This window comes from Pyrgilauda ruficollis, unplaced genomic scaffold (assembly GCF_017590135.1).
Source record: "Pyrgilauda ruficollis isolate IOZ18807 unplaced genomic scaffold, ASM1759013v1 scaffold38, whole genome shotgun sequence".
Classification (NCBI taxonomy): domain Eukaryota; kingdom Metazoa; phylum Chordata; class Aves; order Passeriformes; family Passeridae; genus Pyrgilauda; species Pyrgilauda ruficollis.
Window position 1 is genome coordinate 6150299 of NW_024525267.1, and position 17721 is coordinate 6168019.

Here is a 17721-nt window from a genome sequence, read left to right on the forward strand (position 1 = left end):
GACTTGTCAGTATTTGTAATCTCCTGTTTCATTTTGAATCACAGGCTTTGTAAATTTCCAGATAAGATTTAATGTTAAAGTTAGAATGTTTTAATGTGAAGAAGAAAAAAAAAAAAAAAAACAAAGCTTTTGATTGTAATCTCTAGGGTCAAATAAGAAGAAAGGAAAAAAAGATCAAAATGCTGCCATTGTAAAAACTTGTCAGAGATTTAACTGTGACATTCAGGCATATCATTAAAATTTGCTTTACAACTGCTGCTACTGTACTTCCCTGCAGCAGTATGAAGGAAGGTGAAAAAATAATCTTTACCTTTTCCCGAGAAAATTAGCTTCCATGTAAACATACACTGAATTTTATTTTTCTCCTCATTATGTGTGATGCTCAGACTGTTGATGCAAACACACTGCAGCCTCGGGGCTGTCCCCAGTTAATTGGAGCAATAGAGGCCAGATTAGAAGGGCTCAGTGCCCGCCTGGCACAGGCAGTGGCAAAGCTGATTTGAGGTGTCCTACTCAAGGCTCAGGACAGGTCATTGTGCTCCCATGGCAGTGTGATAATCTCCAGCTTTACAGACAAAAATCTGCATCTGAATGCAGCCAGCCACATCGAAAGGTTTATTCTCCTTCAGATTTTCCTCACGGACTTTCTGGTGGATGGTGCAGCAGCAGGGAGTTCCCCCTGTGTCTGTGGGAGCCCCCGCTGGGCTTTGGGTCAGGCTCATGTGAGGTGGTTGTTTATGCACATGGGCTTTCCTCCATCTCAGGGCGCCTGCTGGGGTGGCCTTGGCACTTGCAGAGCTTTCCCTCATGTCCTCCTGGAGAACTGAGGGGTTTCCCTGTGCCTGGGCAGATGGGGCACCTCCTGCATTAGCACGGGGTCCAAGTGGCGCTCATGAGATCCTGATGAAGTCAGCACCACCAGCAGACTCAGGACAACAACTCAGTTTTATGTCCAATTTGCACTTCCCCATCACAAAATGTGGTGGAAAAGGGGTGAATGAGGGAAGACATCAGCAAACATGCAAGACAAAAAAGTGTGTTCCTTTTCTAGGATGGCGCAAACGGTTTTAAAGAAACAGGATTTCTTACTGATGCTCAAAGAACAAATATAATTTCTTAATTCTTAGATTTTGTGTTGTGCTAGCCCTTTCTTTCATTTTCCAACCAGAGCAAATTGCAGATAATACCAGAATATTGTTTGATGTTTCTGAGGTAAATTTCACATAAATGAATTTCTTGTTATACCCATAACTTAAATATCCTTCTGCATTAATGATAGAGTCAGTCTCCATTTATTGCACTATAACCGGTACTGCAGCCTAAATAAATAAAATAATACAGAATAGTCAATTCTGCTGGCCCAGCATCATGTATCAATTTGCACTAATAAGTTAATTTCCATAATTGTTATTCAGAACTAACATAATTTGAAAGAAGAGAGGTCATAATGGTCATGATGCCCTGAGAGGATTTTGCCTTGCTGAAGTCAACACATTGAAGCCTCTGAAGGATTCTGGAGAAAATAATACCCATAACCCAATCATTCAGTTAATGTTATTACTCATTTATTTGTTTTCCATCAGCGAGATACCCAGTGACCTCCAAAAAAAGACTGTGCCTTTGACACACAGACACATCACATTTGTTCTGTCTCTGCTGATCCTGAGTCTTTAAAATCCAATGGTAAGACTTCCAGTGGACCTTTAAAAGTGCTGCCTGCATTTGTCTTTGCTGTCTATTCAAATAAGCTGGAGCACAGCAACAGGGAGTGCTCTTTGTGCCTAGAAAAGCAAATAAACCTCCTTCAACTTGCTTTTTGTCTCTCTTGCTGAGACCCCTTCAGTTTTGGTAACATTTAGTTAAGAGAAGACACTGAAGTGTGGTGCTGGTTGAACACAAGGCCCTGTTGAGCTTACTCAAGCAACACTGACATTTTTTACTAAAAAAAAGATGTATCTCACAGGGAATTGCTGGTGAAGCTGCTATACATCAGATGAGGATGTCATCTGCTACATTTTATTTTGTCACTTAAAATTAAATGCATTTGTAATATGTAGAGTGCTAAAATCAAATCAGGATTTAATCCATTTTAGAAACATGTTCTATTACAGGGAGAAATGTATATGGCAAACTCGGAATGTTATAGAGCATTTGCAATAAATATCAATGACATTCGTTGGTAATTTTATTTTTGCCTATAAGTTACGTATGAGATACTGACCTTTCTAAATATTTTACACAGATAACCTGATCCTTAATACAGCGGTGAAATATAATTGCAATTATTGTTTGCAGAACTATGAGAGGGGTTGCAGAAGATGTTTTGGCTAAAAAGGAATAAGCAGATCAGTGGGTTGGACTACTGCATTAGAGCTTACAGTGATATTTTCAGTGATGACAGGGGACTAAAGGCTTTTGCTTGTTTTGCTTGCTGATCAAAAAATAGAAAGAATGAGCTGGAAAAGAAATTAAAATCAGTATATTTAAAGGTCATTTCTAGTGGAAAGAAAGCTTAGAAAATTGCAAAATAGGCGTTATTCACAGAACTTTCCAGTCTCTCTCTCCTACATAAAAAAATTTGCTTAGTGTAGGCAGAAATTCACAGAACATTTCAATTTGAAATTTCATTGTGAGTTAAAGCTTAGTTGTACATTTCCCATCCACTTGCCTTTAATGTCTGTTGCATATATTATTTTTATATATATATATAGATATATATATATATATATATATATAAATATAAATATATAGAATTATAATACAGTTATGAAATATATTACCTATGATGCAAGCATTGCTGCCATATGTGTAGGTCTTGGTGGGTGGGACGGGTGCAAAAGAAAGGAAAAATGCAAATCCAGAGAAATTTGTGGAACCCCACAGAAACAACACCTGGAATTTCATTTCTTGGTGTTACTGTTCACTTATTCCTCCTTTTCTACCTATTTCTGCTACGTACTGTACTTTCCATTCAGCTGCTCTGGCGTTAGCTCTTTGGATGTTACAAAGTCATGCAAACTAAGCAAGAGCCATGGTGCATTTTGATTTTCAGAGAGTTGTCCAGACACAGAGTGGCCAGTGAACCATGATTTCCCTGGAGCCAGACTCCATCTCATACCTCCCAAAAGATGGCTTATGAAAGAGAAGGCACCTCATTCAGATAGAATTAAAGCACATATACATCTTCATAAAGGCTCATACAAAAAAATTTCCATTTTGTTTTCAGAGACAGTAATCTAACCTTGTTTTTGACTCCACTTAGACTTCAGTAGAGAAACTGAGAGAAGAGTTGGCTGAAAACTTGATTTCTCCACAATTAATTCCTCTGTTTTTCCAGTTAAGTATATTTCATATAAAGAACTGGGAAAAAATGGACAAGGGGTTAACTTTTGCACAGGCCTTGACCTCTCCATTTTTGTAGCTACAATTCATAGCTTTCCAACAGTAAATTCATTTACTAAAAGCATGGGACAGCTCGGGCTCAAGGACACTGTTGTTTGTGTTTCTTGCTTTCTTGTCGTTGCACATTGTCTTCCTCCCAGTTTTCCTCAGCTTACTTTGGACAGGCCACAGAGAAAAGGGAGCTACTGATGTTAAAAGCATCCAGCTTGCCATTCAGAGCCTTTTGTGGTTCACATTGCACGCCTGGTTCCTGCTTTGGTTCCAGGAGTCTCTGAATTGATGGCAAAATGGACTCATTTGAAAAAAAAAAGTCTGAATATGGATTCTTCTTTTTTTCCTTTAGCAGTCTCTTCTCATTAAATATTTCTTTGCTTTCATCTACAACAAGCATAACGAGATAATTCTGTTTACCATTCCTCACCAAGAAAAGTAATTAGAATGCAAGGTAATTTCCATAAAATGCATTATGACTTTAATATCAGTAAAAGCCACTTAAATATTAAATGCACAGAAAAAATATTAGCTAAATTATCATGGAATAATATGATCAGGTTGCTTTAGGAGGAAAAAAGTGATAAATGTGTTTTAATAAACTGTGCAAAATTATATGTATCATATTCTTGCTTCCTGTCAATTTTATTTAGAGTTAAATGCCATTGTGATAATTAGTTGGGGTTTACTATGTTCATTAAAAGCTTTTCTAATGATCACATAAAGAAATAAGTGAAATTAATTCCTTTCTTTAAACTCAAAGAAATTAATCAAATGAATAAACAAAAAGCTTTTGCTGAGGCACAGACACAATATTATAGAACCATCGAATCATGGAATGGTTTGGGTTGGAAGGGGACCTTCCAAGACAAGCATGGGGTGCAAACATCACACTGAATCAATGAAGGCTGGGATTTTGGATCAGAGTTGATGTTCTTGATTTACAGACAGGAGCCCTGTGTGTGAGGGGACAGTGCATCAAATCCAGTAATGCTCATTCAAGCCAAAGCTCAAAGCTTTTCCTAGGAATGCAGCGAAGGTTCTCCAGTGAAAACGAGAATAGATCTGACTAACATTTCTGACTTCTGAATTTTTTTTCAGGGTGGGCATACTACATCTTTCAAAAATTTTGTAAGCCCCATTTTCAGTTACTGAAAAACCCTAGAGAGGTGCTGAGCTGGTGAAGTCTCCTTTCATGACTTACTAGGACTAAAAACACTTTCCCAAGAAACTTTCACATCTTGCTAGCATTAGGAAATTTATAAATGCTGAAGACAACTTCTGGCTGTCAGAAATTACGCTAGAAAAAGGAATATGTGAAGTATTCATCGTTATGAATACTTCAAGATTCAAAACACACACAAATAAATTATTTCAAAATCAGATCTATTAATTTTGATTTCCATATGCATGAAAATGGTGTTAAAATAAAATTATATTTTTGAAAAACTTGCTGCATGAACTCATTGAATTAGTCCAATGACTGTAGATGTAAATGCTAATGACATATCCTTTGGCTGGGGTGAGTGAACCTGATTTGGAGTCCAGGTCATGTTAGAAGAAGCTTCTTCATTTCAAACCGGGTCAGATCTTTGGTGAATATTAAGGAGGAAAAAGTGTAAAAACAAAGTGTTCATTTCAAAAACACAGCCATGAGATTAGCTTGAAGAAGAACCAAACAAGTGAGTTCTTGAACCTTGATTCTCAGACTCTTCCATTCAAAATGCTGCCAAAGCTGATGGAAAGCACCACTTCACTAACCTGCCTGTTAAACCACAGTGCTGTTTTATTTTTCACAAAACACCTCCCTTTATAGACCTCTGGAGAGCAGGCTTGTTTACAATAACTCTGTGAACAAATTCTACCCAAGAAGATACCAAAGTTGAGATGCAGTTAGGATTGGAACTGAGACTAATAAGAATGGAGTTAATCATGTCACCTTAATAGAAAAGTAATAATGAAAATAATTGAGTTTAATGTATAATTTGGATCATTGCGTGTTAACGCATTCTGCCTGGGCTTTGAAAAAAATATTTATTTCATGTAGAGTTAAGATTTAATTTGGTTTTATAATGGAATTCTCACCAATTGAATTTAATAACTGCAGTTGTTAAATCTGATTTTGAATTGGTGCACAAATTTGAAGTTCATATGTTAATTTTTGACAAAATATACTTAGCATTTATAGCCTACTCTTAAGGTGGTTGAATTTATTTTCATGAAACTTAATAATCATTATTGTCTTATATTATAGAAATCAAATTAGTTTACTCAGCTGTCCTGATGAGGGGCAATTTGCCCTATGACTATTTTAATTTTAAAACAATGAATTCTGGCTTTTGTGAGTGGATTTATTTTTTACCTATTGGACACACTTCTATGACAAAATTTATGTTTATATTTAAGGGTCTTCTCAGGAAAGAAGAGAAATTCTGCTCAGTTGCCTTTTCCCTTAGTACCTCCTCTGACCCCTGTTCTTGCAGACAAGAGATTGTGTGCAGCATTAAAGGTTTCAGTTGAATTTAAAGGAAAAAAAAATTGTCAGATTCCTAACAGTGCCTCACAAAGCCCAGACTCCAGGCTGTTCTAATTTGCTGCTGAGGGACTCCACACAAAAAGGATTGATTTTTTTTTTCATTGAAATAATTATTGAGCTATCTGGATGGACTATCTTATGCCATACTCTAGTTAGATAGTCCGTTCAAGAAACCCTTCAGAGCTCATGCTTAACTTTAAGCAGTGGAAGTGGTGCATGCTCATAAAGTTCATGGGAAAACAGGGATTCAAGACCAGATATGGGCTTTGAACAACAGCCTGGGGGCTCACGAGCAGCATTTGTGATTCCTGATCTGATGTTTCATGGCCTTGCCTGAACCATGTGCCCCTTTTATCCTGCATTCCATCTCTTGGAAAAGGCCACTCTCCTCTCCAGCACCAGGGGCTTAGCCAAGGAATACTGCAGGATATCTATGAGACCCTTCAATAGGGTAATTAGGATAGAGGTGCAAAATGGCATTATCAGCATTATGAAGCATGCATGGACCTTCATTTCAAAGGAAGCTGTTATAAGCTCTGCCAGGTGATGGGATGTAGGAATATAAAAAGGTAAAAGACTTTAGAAAGTGCAGAAAGGCCTCAGAAAGTAGACACAAAGCTAAGAAAGGCTGGGAAATTTCTAAACATTCTCATGGGAAGCTAGGAAGTTAAAAACCAAGTGAATACATTTATATTTATCATAAGGAACAAGAAAGAACAAGAACTTATTGATAGTTCAAGATGTGAGAAGTTCTAGATATATGCTTTGCAAAGATAGAAAAAGTTTCAATCTTAAATAATGAATAATTGTGTATTGTTTGAGGTTTATAAAAGTCCTTTTGTTAATGTTAAACCCATGTGAGTCCTTTTGTTATTGGTTATAGTATAATGACTTTACACCTTTTATGCTATTGGTTCAAAGAATATGTAGAAAAAGGCTTTGCATAAGCTGCCATCTTGTCTTTGATCTGGATTTGCATGGATGTTGTTATTCTCCTGTGTCTCTTGCTTTTTGCTTGTATGATACAGACAGATAATAAATCCTAAGTCTGCAACCAGTCAGAGTCCCATCCCGTTTGTGAGACGCGGACTGATCCGGCAGAATGGGAGTCATGGAATAAGTGCCCTGGGAAGGTACAAGTGGCACCTCCTACCCTGCCTGGTGCTCTGTATTCTCTGACCACATTCTGCAAGAACCACTTGCTTCATGAATTACTAGGAACACATTTCCTTATGACAGAAGTAGAGTAACCAAAAAAACTCTTCTTCTCTTGCAGAAGAAATCTTGCCAGGTCACAAGTGGCTTTATGCAGCTCTGGTAGTCCCTGTCCAGGGGCACTGCCAGCCTCTGGCCAGCCCATTCACCTGCTCTTTCTCACTCCTCATGCAGTTTAGTTTTTCTGTGTATCTCCCTTCCCCATCACCAGTATTTTCAATCTGTTTCAATCTGTTTGGACACATCTTTTTGCTTCTTTCTGCTGCTGCTGTAGCACTGCCACTCGTATAAACAGGAGCTCTACTCCGCCCCGGTGTCTTTTTTTCCCCCCTTATTTTCATTAATGCTGTAGCTTTCCAGGGAAGGGGGGAGGGAGAAATGAGCCAGTAGGTCAGTAACTCCATCCCTGAACATCTCAGTGATGTGCCTTAAACCACACTTTCTTGTGGTTTGTCCCAAGTCATTTGCCAGGACTCAAATGATGGAGCTTCTGCAACTTCCCTTGGGAGATGATGCCACAGGAAAACAGAAAGGATTCTATTGATATTCTACAGACCTTTTCCTTTTGTTAATTTAATACCATTACTCCATATTCCACCATAACCATTTTCCCCCACTCCATTGCATTTCCTTCTTCAAAACACTTCCAGACATTTATGTTCCCTTTTAATCATCTCTTAGTAAAGATTTTGCTTGTTTTTAGGGCTCTTCCCCCCTTGCATTCTGTTTGAATCCAACCCCTCAGGGTCATACTCATCTTTTCATCCATAATTGAAAAGACAACCACTCTATACAGTAATGGGAGATTTTTTTTCTTTTTCTCCTCAGCTCACGCAAGCTATACAGATCCTCACTTGTCTCTTCAGCCTCTAAGACATATTGTACCACTGAATTTTAAGCAAATCTACCAGACAAGATCAATGAACTATTCTGCTTTAAAATCTAGGGCATAAATTGGCCATCGTTTTATACATGTTTTTACCTTTCCAGCTCTTCAGCAAAATGGAGACCCATCCAGCATCGAAAAGTAAAAATGAGCAGCTAGATTCTTCTTTTATTTATAACAGGGTTTTTCCCACTAAAACAAAGGAAACCATTTGCAGATCAACAGCCCAACGCAGAATTTTAGCACAAAGGCATCCTTTTTCCCTTTTTCACAAAAAGCAGCCTTGTTCCAAAACAGAGCAGTGGCAGAAGGCACATGCACCACTTACACTGCACTTGGACACCCTGAAATGGAACACTGTGGACTGTAGTGCTGCAGGAGCACTGTGGGACACCCAGGGAAGTTTTTTCCTGTGTGGCACTGTCCCATCAATATCCAAGGGATGGGTTCAGCAAGGGATTCCCTGGGTGAATCACCAGTGGACCCACCATTTGGTAGGAGAGAAGGCTACTGTGGGAAAGACAAAGAAATGTCTCTCCCAAAAAGATTTTCTGAAAGAAGTGGAGTTTTGGGTGGGGAAAATTCTCTTCCAGGTGCTCTCTGAGGCTGGCCACATTCAGTTATGGCTGTGCACTTGCTCAGGGCACTACTCTGTGTTAACAGAAGGAATGAGCACCTAATTAGTTGTTTTACAGAATACTCACAGTTTTAGAAAGGAAAAGCTTTGTGGTTTAACCTCAGCTGGCAACTCAGCCGCATACAGCTTCTCCCTCAGTCCTCTGCAGCGGGAGAGGGGAGAGAAATGGAGGAGTAAAATGAGAAAACTTGTGGGCTGAGATAAGGACAGTTTAACAAGTAAAGAAAAAGCTGCACATGCAAGCAAAGCAAAACAAGGAATTAATAATTCCCCATGGGCAGGCAGGTATTCAGCCATTCCCAGGAAAGCTGGGCTCCATCATAACCAACAGTGACTGGGGAAGACAAGTGCCATAATTCCAAATGTTCCCCTCCTTCCTTTTACTCCCCAGCTTTACACAATGAACAGACACCATAAGATGTGGAGTATCCCTGTGGTCAGCTGTGTCTGTGGAGGGAGGGAGGGAGGGAAGGAAGGAAGGAAGGAAGGAAGGAAGGAAGGAAGGAAGGAAGGAAGGCTCTTTTTTATATTGAAAATGAATGATGATCCACTTTCAACTTCCCAGCTTGTAACACTGTTATGGGAACCACAACCTCTGCTTTTCTGTCTCCTTGTGATGCAGAGTGGCAGAAAAACTGGCAATAATAATCCCACGAGTGCTGGCTGGGTGCTGCAGGGTGTCACTGTTTTCTTGAGCAAGCATCTGGCTGCTGGGTACCTCTTAGGTAACCACAGAAAAAGCAGGTGTTTTATTTGTGTCTGTGGGCAGAGAGAAGAAACTCATTAGAATGTGACAAGTTTCTGGGCTGAGTGATACGGCACATGTAATCTCATTATCTGTGCTGGGGAATGGCAGGAGTACGCATGTAAAACAAGATTTTATGTGTATAGCTCAGTCAGTGAGGAATAATGGATTGATAATGGGCTGTTTGTTGCTGCTCAGATTTTGGCTTGCATCCACAGTGGGATATGCTGGAGCAGATCCACTGGAATACACTGTTTGATACTTATGCTAAATGTAAGCTGGTGAGTGTTTAGATTTATTTTCCATTCAGTGTGCAACGTATCACTCTGTCATCTCTAAGTTTTGCCATGCACATATTACAGGAATAGTCACATGGCCTCAGGATTGTTTGCATTTCCCTGAAAGAATGAATAGAAAGGTGCAGAGGGTTGACCCTGGCTGGATGCCAGGCACCCACCAAAGCCTCTCTATCACTCACCTCTGTAGCTGGAGAGGGAAAATATAACAAAGGGTTCATGAGTTATGACAAGGAGAGGGAGACATCACCCGCCAATTACTGTCATGGGCAGAACAGACTCAAATTAGAGGTATTAATTTAATTTATTGCTAACAAAATCAGAGCAGGATAATGAGAAGTAAAATTAAGACCTTATAAACAACTTCTCCCTACCTCCACCTCCTTCCCAGCAATACCTCCTACACCCCAAGGAATGGGAGTTATGGTCAATTAATCATATGGTCAGTTCATCACATGTTTTTCCTGATCCTGGTCAGGGAGAGCAGTCAGAGATCACAGAATACTCTGAGTTGGAGGGGACCAGCTGCAACTACAACTGTGCAACAACTGTTTTCTTCTTCTTAGATATGCTATCATAGACGTGTGCCCACTTTTCCAATGGGCCCAGCCTCGGCCAGCAGTGGGGATGTCCTGGTGGTGCCTGGCATTGGCTCTGCTGCACATGGAGGAAGCTTCCAGAAGCTTCTCACAGAAGCCACCCCTGTAGTTTCCCTGCTACCAAAACCTGGGCACATGAGCCCAATACAAAAGGTCCACATGTTCAAATGAAAAAAATGAGGTTGTGGGGAGGGGAACAATGTGACAGCTAAGGAAGCTGATATTGTGTGACAGAGAAGTAAAAGCTCCATGTTTCACAAGAGAAATCAAGAATTCCTGTAGGGCATCCCAAACTCAGGAGGCCCTGCTTTAAGGAGAAGAAGATTTAAGAGCACTAAAAGAAAAATGAGGCAGGAATATGAGGTATATTTTCTTTTATCCACCTTGCTGTATTTCTTGCCGTGCCAAAAGTGTGATTTGTTTCTGTAATTATATATCCCTTCAAGGACTTCATAAACACAAAATATCCATGTCACAAGTCAAAAGAAAAGACAGAATAAACTGCTGGGTCCTTGTGGGGCCCTGAACCTGACTCCTTTTCCAGGTGGGCAGCAGACTAGGAACCTTTGCTCAGGGCATGTTGCTAAATGTGCAGACTACAGGGTACTGTGATCAGGGACAGAATAAGAGCTCACAGATCCAGGGTTAAGAGTTGCATCCCCTGCAAATTAGCATCCAGCTGACCCACCTTCCCATTTAGTCACTGCCACAGATACCAAGATGTCACAGGCATCATGATTTCTGTGATGTTTCCCTGCTGCAGCCAAGAAGGAGTAGTTAGATCTCTGGCACAAATCTACAGCTTTGAGCTGCAAACTGGCACATGAAAATCAGAACTCTTGAGCACCTTAGGTAGTTCTGCTAAATGTGACAGAGCAGCCACAGATGCGATGTCAGAGGAATACACCAGACCCCTGAGAGATTGGCTCATGACTGTCTAGGAACCACCTTAAAAGTGCAGAAACTTGGCTTTCATGGCCTCCATCTCAGCATGAGACACCTGTCAGTGCAAAACACACTGAAATCCGCTCAGAGAGGTATTGCATACCCTTGGGAGAAGAGTTGTGTTAGCTGGCTGGGAGAGCAGGAGCCCAACTTCCAAAAGCCCATTCCCACACAAGCACATCTTTCACTGCTTTGTGGGTGCCTCATCTGCACCACATGTGGTGAGGTCTCTCCACCAGTATCAAGGACAAGTGTGAGCCCAGAGGAGAAGATTTCCCCTTGAGAGGCAGAGAAAAGAGATGGGGAGAACAAAGGGCTCACAGACCCTTGCAGCACCCTACAGCTCTTTGCCTGGTGTGCAGCATCTCAGGCTGGATAAAGAGCTGGGAAGACAATGAAACCCATCCTCCAGATTAATCTTTGAGCACTTTGTGCTGCTCCAGGTATGTTTATTTCTCAGTTAGGGTGTTACAGGTATGGTATCAGCCAGCCTAATTGTACTTTGAGTCATCACAGACAGGCCCATCAAGGCACAGCAGAGAGGAGCTGAATCATCTCCAGACTCAGACACCCACAGATATGCCATGGGTTTTTTTGCCCATCTGCCAAAACATGCTGGAAAATCTGCAGAGCTAATGTTACTGTCTTTCTGTTCTGCTGCTTTCTTTCCCTTCTGTACCTTTTATTTTGCTTTATAGTGTTACATGACATTGCATAATGCATTCACATTTTTTACAACAACAAAATCTTCCTTTGGATCAATAGCAAGTGCAGTATCCAATTGATATTCTTGGCAGCAGAGCAAATAAGCCAGTGCCTGCAGTCAGACTGTCTCAACAGGCTCGATAGCAATGCTTCCCTGCACCTGTGGAAGCTTCTTACCTGCTCCTTACCAAATGTGTGGGCACTGATTTCAGCAGACATTCCCTGAAGGCTGAGGTGCAGTCAAGAAAGCAGGATGTACTGGGAAACAAAGTCTTTCGCTTACAGACACCATTGTAAAAGGAGTGAATTAATTTTGTGCAAGCAGTGTTGCTGAAGAGCAGGTAAAGGGAGATGTGGAATGAGAGAGTGTGTGCTGAGCCAGTGCTTCCAGCCAAGCCCCTGAGGAAGTGCTGGTAGTACAGGAGATACAGCTGTGTTTTTCTGCACGATGAAGCATGCTTCTTCTAGCTGCTTCATTTGGTCTTTGTGACAAAATTAGTGGGGGAAAAAATCTGTGAAAAACTCAGTACTTGGAAATCTGATAGGATGTGGCATGAACTACAAATTCAACTACTTAGCAAGATCAGAATGTTTGCAGCTGCACTTATGTCTAGACAAAATACCAAATGCAAAATTCTTAGAGGCATCTAGAGTCTTTATACATCCTTAAAAATGCAGACAATGTGAGAACTGGAAAATGGTTTTTATTGGTTTCTATTTTGGTGTGGGTTTTTGGTTCAGCTGAGTTTCCTCAAAATGCAATACAAGATTAATAATTTGACTTGGCCAGCTTTCTATTTTAGGCTTGCGTCTTCCTTTCCATCACCTTAAGGTAGATTTTCTAGCATCTGCAGGGTCTTTGTGGGGAAAGATATGCAGGGAAGAGTTCATACAACTCATGCAAAAATAGGATCTCTTTAGACATCAAGTTTGGTTGAAATTGGTCACTGGCTCTAAAGTAAGTGGGCGTGTGATGCAAACAGCCTGGCAGATATAAAATGTCTGTACAAAACCTGTTTTCTTAAGGCATTCTCAATGATTATGATGAGATAATGGATGAAAAAAGGATGAAGAAGGATTTAGGAAGTGGACATAATATCCAAATAGGCTGGGGAAGATGATCATCCTAAAGAAAGCCTGAAAACCTGATATTGAGAGAGATTTGGTTCATGCTAAATTTGGTCTTCTTCAGCCTGCTCTGCTCAGGTCCTCAGGAATGTCTTCGTGACCCAGACCTGTCATTGTAAGTAAGGAATTCAGCCTCCAGAGGGGGAAGAACAGAGAAATTTTTTTCTGCCTCATTACTTTCCTGTGTATAAACCAGTCATTCCAAGGAGCTAAGAGCTGAGCTTGTGACTCAAACCTAGACCCCACACTGTGAGACCATCATGTTTGTCGTGTATGTAATGCTGACTGAGATTTTTGTTAAACTAAAAAACAAACCAGTGGGAAAAAAACCCCAGACACATGCTCTATGAATATGAATGTATTGCTGAAAATAAATTGAACTTGCAGTTGTTAGCCATCTACTGCTGTTCTTTTAGGTAGTTGCAATAAATATTAGGCTTTCCAAAGCATCATGGGATTAATTTCTAGGCTTTGAAAATAAGCCTAAAAAAGGTTGAAAATATTTTCATAAAATGTTTCATTTTAGTTTTTGTGTCAACAAAACTATGTGTTTCGTTTTCCATTCCTGACTTTCTTTCTTCTTTGCAGGAAATGTAGTAAAAAAAAGTTATATACCAATCTTCATAACAAGGAGACATACTTTGGTCTTGCTTTCTGAAAATCAAAATATGCAACTCTGATGAATTAACTCAGCTCTTCATGGGGTAACCTTCCTGTTTTTTACAAACTTTGAGTGATGACACAGCAAGTACTGGAAGAGCAGCTGCTGGGCCAACAGATGCGTAGGATAAAAACTGGGATGTGAGTGGGCTGGGTGTAAACTACCAAGGGTTGTGACTTCCATGCCTACAGGATCCCTCCAGCAGGATGACTTTCTGCTCTGCATGTCCAAAGCCAACCCTGAGCAAAGTCCTCAGCTTTCAATTACCACACAAGCCATATGATTTTCAGAAGACAGCTGCTCTGGCATCTCTGAAAAAGACATTTATAAACTATATTTCCCCAGACTGAGGTATGGCAAAACCAGAAAACCCTTTGGGAAATGGCAGCTGAAGCATCTAAATGTACAAAACATTTTTGAATAGCATTTAACTGTAGATGTTCTTGCCGAGTATGAGAGTCAAATATGCTCAGTGTGTCAAAAATTGTTAGGAAAGTGCTGCAGTTGCTGCTTATGCCAAAGACTCCTCAGCTGACAGCTTTAGAGATCTTAAAAGCATAAACATTTTAGGAGACAACAAGTTGCATTTCCTAAACTAACAGCTTTTTTAAATTATGGAAAAGAAACCCATAAAACGCTCTGTATAATTCTCCTCCCTCACATTCGTTTTAAAACACTTTAGCAAAGTAACTCTCCTGCTTTGTGGTAATAGGAAAAGAACTTGTTTACAAATTGTACACTGAAATTTAAGTTACTGAGAGTAGCAACAGGTTTGTAGTGACAGGTCACTTTAGATTGGAGTTTAATTTATGAAGATTGCTTTACCTGAGGCTATGGTAATCTGTGCCTTTGGAGTAATTCACCCTCTGCCTCATTTCGAATGCAGTCAAAGACTGTCGTATTTCACTATGACAATGTAATCACAGATCCACATTAAAAAGTCATTATTGTTTAGAATCCAGCTTGGTTTGAAAAACACTTACTATAAAATTCAACAGCCTTTGTAAATTACCCAAAGGTTTACTCAAGAATACAAGGTACAGTGATTTAAATCTGAAACTTACTACTTTATTGATTATATGGGATTTTTAGGTCACTGCATTTACGGGAAATGATTAGTGAGTAATCAGAGTAATAAACCCCTTGATGTTGGTTCATAAATAATTATGAATTGAATTTTCTTTATCAAGTATCAGATAAAAACTGAGTTAGCCATAAGATATCTCTTTAACTTTCTTTGCTGCAGCATTCTAAAACCCAACAGTGATAAAAGCAACAATAAGAATAATTTTCTGATTTCTCTGTCTTTTTTAAACCAGAAGCAATGTGCTCTCACATATATATCTATTACACTCTTCAGCTTGGAGTTTTCCGTGAACCTAAAACTTGACTCTACTTTTTAATTCTACCCTGACTCTTCTGGCATTTTAAAAACCTGTCACAGATAGATCCAAACTACTTTGTGATTTATTAAACCCCAGATTTATATTCTAACCAACACTCAGCCATTTATCTATACCTGTATGGTGATTATTGAATTCCTACTTATCTTTGTTCAATGTCCTTCTTCATAGTTCTTTTTTCCCCTGCAAATTGTGAGAGTTTTAGTTCGGACTATTGTGCAAGAGTTTAAAACTGTAATAAAAACAAATGATGCAATGAACCAATTAAAATTGTTGTATATATATTTTTTTAATTAGACATTTATGACCTGCGAATTGGATCAGATATTCCCAATGCACATCACATGCTGACATATAATAGCTGCTTTTGGGATGTCAGGTTAGCTTTTTATGAATGCAAATAGAGGTAGGGTTTTTTTTTTTTTCCAATTAACTTTAGGAATAATTTTGTTCTATTTACAGTACAGTTGGACACTGCAGTGTTGCTTACTCAGAAGGTTTGAAAGCATTACATTTAGAAACAGTGATGTTCAGATTTCAGTAGAAAGCATTTCATAAATGTTTTGGACTCTACGGAAAAGTGAATATTAAAAAGAGATAGCTCCGTTATCATGCTACTCTTTGAACTTGCTGGTAAATGAAATCACATGGACAGCGTTGTGCCTTGTGAATGAAGCCAGTCACAAGGATAGAAAAGCTCTTATCTCCTCCACTCTTTTTTAATACTGTGACTAAACTGGGCTTTGAACAGGTTTTTTCCATCAGGCCTTGTTCTCAGAGCTGCTCTGCCCACATCCCAGTGACACATTTATTAAACCCCAGATTTATTTGCATTGTGAGTTGGTTCAGCTCCAGGTGTCTCCTGTCTCTGTGCACCTCCCAGGGGTGATCCCCAGTGCCATCAGTGGTGTCAGACGTGTCAACAGGGAGATTTGCAGCACTACATTCTTCTGAAGGGCTGATTTCTGCACGTGATGTTCGTGGTAAAAATGCAATATTCACATCTTGCAGACCAGGCTGCTTAGGAGAGGTTGTGGTGGACATGATGTTGGGTGTGAAGCAGCTCCCACCCTGTCTCGGTGCTTTGGAAAATCCACTTTCTTTGCCTGTTTGTTTGGAATAAAGCCCACACTGTTTGGAGTTTTATATAGCTCACAACTTGCTAAATAACTGGGAAAGTTATCACTAAATAGGAATTAGACTCTCAAGTAGCAATGGAGACCTGTGTCTCTGCATAGTCAAAACATCACAAATAAAATAAAAATAATGGCCATTTGGGAGCAGGAAAAAAACAAAATGTGTTTAAAAGTTATCAGAAATTGTAAACACTTTAACAAAACTAGCAATTGCTGCAAGACTCCCATGAAGACGAAGTGATCAGAAATACTCTTTGCTGATACCTGAAAAATATGTGCAATTCTGAAACAAGTCAAAGAGGATTAGTTACTTTAACAGTACCTACAAGATATTTTTGAGCCCAACAAAACAGAAACAATAATAAACAACTTTCACACCTTTCTCACGTGGACCACCAAACATGTGCCATAGCAGAGAGTTTTAGCAGAGCCCTGCTGAGCTTTGGCTTTTGTGGAGATCCTCTTTTCCTAGTGGAAACTGAGCAGTGTCAAAGGGCTCCAGACAAGCTGTGTTGCTTTCCCCAGCCAGGGCAGGAGGCTCTGACCCCACAGCAGGCTGCTCTGATCCCTCCTATGGACATCACCCTAAAATGCAAGCTCTTATCCTCTGCAGACAGCCTTTGAAGTAGAAGAGTGCAATCAAATGAACAAGCGTCTGAAATTATCTTTTCTTGGTGTGACTTGAATGTCGACATTGTAGTAAGGAAATAGGAGAGGCTTTAAAATCCTTCCTGATATTCACTTCATTTTCAGTGTACCAGCATCCCACTTGATTTGAGCAGAAACCCACTCTAATCACACTTCACATTAATTCTCCACATGTAATTCTAAAAGGGTTAATGACGAGGATTGTTATTTTAATCAATGGTAACAAATTGCTACAGAGTCCAACAAGAGGATGGATTCAAAGCACTTTTTGAAGACCACTTCCCAACAAATAAGACATTAAATCTATAAGTTACAGCTCTAAATTACTCTTGTATGAATTACATGAAAATGGGCTCTTTAATGTAAAGGGCAGCATCAGTTCTTCCCTCTGAACATGAAATAATTCTTTTGAATAAATGGTGTTCTCACTGGGTTGTAGGCAGTGGGGCTTCCACTGGCTCTTGTAAGCCAGCCTCAGAAAAGCAGTTTTCCTTCAATTTTCTTTTAAGCAGTTCCTGTCAAACAATCTCCTTAAGTTGTGATAAACCAAGTCCTGAGTGTGAACTTTCCAAAAGCCAGCAGGATTGGACTTTGAAATCAGATTTTATAATCAGGTAAGTGTTGCACTCCCCTAAGAGACAGGGCAGGAAAGTAAAAATTTTCCTCAGTGCAGTTTGCAATAAAATAAGATACCAGTGAGAGATGTGACAAGCCTGCCATAGAAGAGGTGGTGGTTATTATCTAATTAGCATAATTAGCCAATGGTGTTTTCTTCATGGGTACTAGTT